This window comes from Otolemur garnettii, unplaced genomic scaffold (genome assembly GCF_000181295.1).
Source record: "Otolemur garnettii isolate 467f Iridium unplaced genomic scaffold, OtoGar3 scaffold00042, whole genome shotgun sequence".
Classification (NCBI taxonomy): Eukaryota; Metazoa; Chordata; class Mammalia; order Primates; family Galagidae; genus Otolemur; species Otolemur garnettii.
Genome location: NW_003852437.1, coordinates 10082596 through 10086111, shown reverse-complemented (window position 1 = coordinate 10086111; position 3516 = coordinate 10082596).

Below are 3516 nucleotides of genomic sequence, written 5' to 3'. Positions count from 1 at the left end.
TTTTTTTTTTTTTTTTTTTAACAATTTTTGGCCGGGAGTATTACTTTTGTAATCTTTTAAAAAAATATTTTCTTAAGACCAGTCCCTCATGTGATCTCTACAAGTCCTAGAGAAAGAAGAAACAGTCCACATCTTCCTCTGTGAATTCTTATGACCTCGCCACCAATTTTAGACATGAATAGAATGAGAAAGGGAAATAAATTATAGATCCAGCTCAGCCATCAATATAAGTACTACAAGTAGGAAACAAACTATTAGAAAATCAATCCAACCGTATTTAGAAATATATCAGTAATATACCAAGAGGTAGCTGGCTAGAACCTAGAATTACAATGCATTATAAATAGTACAGTTTAGCACTGGCACATGGACAGACAAAGTTTTGGCAGAACTGAAAAAAGAAGCTAGTCAAGAGAGTGTAAAATTATCTCTCCACAGTCCTGATTGGGATTTCCTTGCTCATCAGTAAGGTTGAGTATTGCCTCATATGACACATGTATGCATGGAAATTTGTCATGTGACATAGGCATCATAGTTGTACAGCAGAGAAAGGAAGGAATCTTTAATCAATGGAGCTGGAGAACTGATTATAATGACGCATGAAGTTTACCTTAGAGTCCTAGCTCTCACCACATTCAGAAGTCAATTCTAGATAGATTATAAAATTATATGTCAAAAACAAAACTTTCAATCCCTAAGAATGAACAGGTTAATATTTTTCTGACTTGAAGATAGAAAAGAATTTCTTTTCTTTTTTTTTTGCAGTTTTTGGCCAGGGCTGGGTTTGAACCTGCCACCTTCAGCATATGGGGCCTGCCCTCCTCCTTTGAGCCATAGGTGTTGCCTGAAAAGAATTAAGACCAAAGAGGACAACCCAAGACGGATAAATCTGATAAACAACTATACTCCAGTCCAGCACTCACCTCCCACATCCTAAAACTGGACTTCATCACATTTTTCAGCAAAATAAACATACCTTCTGTAACCAGCAAACATCTGCTGTAAAGAAATTATAAATAACAACACAATTCAGTATAGTACCTATTTTTAAAAGCAAGATTAAATTAAAAGAACTATCTGTCCATAAAGAACTATCTTTACCCCAGTTCCCAAGAAGGCTGTGTGGAAAAATCAAGTGCACAAAGGTTAAATACCAGAGTTTCCTTTTTGAAGTAAATGTTAACATCGTTAAGAAAAAGTTGAGGCCAATTTTCTTTTTTAACAGTGGGAACATACTTGTAACTGTAAAACACAGTCTATACTTTTTTTTTTTTTTTTTTTTGGTGAGACAGTCTCACTTTCTCACCCTGGGTAAAGTGCTATGGCATCATAGCTCACAGCAACCCCAAACTTGGGCTGAAGTGTTCTCTTGCCTTGGTCTCCTGAGTAGGTGGGACTACGGGTGCCTGCCACGACAACACCTGGCTAGTTTTAGAAAGGGGGTTCACTCTGGCTCAGGCTGGTCTCAAACTCCTGAGCTCAAGCAATCTGTGTCAGCCTCCCTGAGTGACAGGTTTACAGGTGTGAACCAGCATGCCTGGCTCCAGGGTCTGTATTTAAGTGTTTTCACAGAGTGTCTGTGAAATGGATTTCATAGACAGGATCATATTGATTTGTGATGTCAAAATCCAAATCTAATAGAATGTTGCCCAGAGAAGGTAAGAAGGTGAGATGACTTCTCACTCCACTCTGGATGCCAAGGCCCAAGCTCTCCTCCTTAGAGGAGGACAGTTGTCCAGGTATCTTTCAGTCTTAACTCAGATCCATGTTTTTTATTCCTTTGCTAGTGAGCAGCCTTTGGGTACTTTTCTAGAATGTTCTTTCATGTGCTGGAGAATAATAATAATGAATTTCACAGAGAGTGTCCTTTTGAAGATTCCTTCATTCTCTGCTGGGATAATCAACCATCTCAGGTAATTTTTTTTTATAGTTGTTTGTCAGTGCAACAATTCACCCTCCTCAGCTAAGGGATCCCTGTGAGGTTTGGTCTGGAAAAGTTCACCCTGCCTGTTAGTGGAAAGCTCACCCACTAGAAGTGAATCTCCAACATACATCATCCTGACAATGGCAGTGGGGACAAAAAAAGATAGGGCATCTCATGGTTGTTGCATAGCTAATGGAGCATCTTACAGCTCTCAACATCACTAGTGGTCAATGGGCTTCCCTCTGGTCCTGTATGTTGTTATAGTAAGTCCTTCAGGTTTTGAAAACCCAGAAAGTGGGTGAGGGGACTTGCAATTGAATTTCTTCTTCGACCCTTATCTCAGAAATTTCTAGGGCAGGAGGATCAGAACAGTGCCCTAGAGCCCTGCCCGTGGATTATTGGAAGGCACTGGGACCCCTACCAAGCTCAGTGGAAGAAATCTGCCACCATTCCTAGGCCCAAGGATCTATGCTCTGGGCAGCTACAACCTGCTTAATCACACAGGTTTTCTCATTCCAGGCCTAGATAAGGCAGTTACATTGAAACTATTGCATCACCTTGCTGTAGTCATGCGCGATTAAATAGATATGCTGGAAAGAGAGAGGAAGGAGGCTGGGTACAGAGTTGAAGGAGTGTCATTTATGGTAAAACACATTGTTCCTTTAGTTTGTAGTAAAATCCATCATGGGTGGTGTAATTGCTACAACACGCTTAAGTATTGATTTGATTTCTCCATTTCTAGATAGTGTTTCCCGTTCGTTTTTTTTAGCAGCCCCAAAGAAACCTAAAACAAAGTTTTGACTGAGGGCGGGTGAAAGGGACATGGAGTATGATAGTCACTTTTGTTCCAGTGTTAATTTTCAAAAACTCCGGATGTCTAATACTGAAAGCCAGTCCAGAGCGCTTAGTGTTAAAGAACTTGCTACCTACCCCTCCTCCAGCCGTGGGGCTGAATCACCAGGGGTTAAGGAAAGTCTGGCTCACAGCACTATTAATTCACTACTGTGATTTCTTTCTGTTGCTAAAGGGGAGCCAGCGAGGGGGCGGTAAGTTGAGTGGGCAGCCAGGAAATGTGATCTTTCTCTTGGTTCCTTGTGATTGGAGGAAACTCTGTCTTCTCCTTTTAGTTCAAAGGTTTTAGCAACATAACCTTTTTTTTTTTGTAAAGCAGTTTGACTTTTGTCAGTGGAAGCTACCTCAAATCCACCTCTTTGGGGTTGTAAAACCAATTCACTTGATAGAACCATCAAACAGAGTCTGTCCAGATGGTGTGCCCACATAAAACCCTGACCCCGGGAAGAGCGGGGTCTCTGCCAGTCTACCAGTCCTTGTGTAATTTAAGGCGTCCCTTCTCAGTCAGCTCCAGACCTGTTGCCTTGAATCCCTCTGACTTTGAACTTTATCTTCCTTTTCTCCTTTGTCTACATTTGATGGGAAGTGATTAATATCAACAGCTATTGCCTGAAGATCCATAGTAATGCCGAGGAATCGAGTTATGAGTAACTGCCCCAGGCAAAACGAGCCATAAGAAAGTTTGATGGTATACAGCAGTCATCACGAGTTCTTCTTTTTTTTTTTTTTTTTTTTTTGAG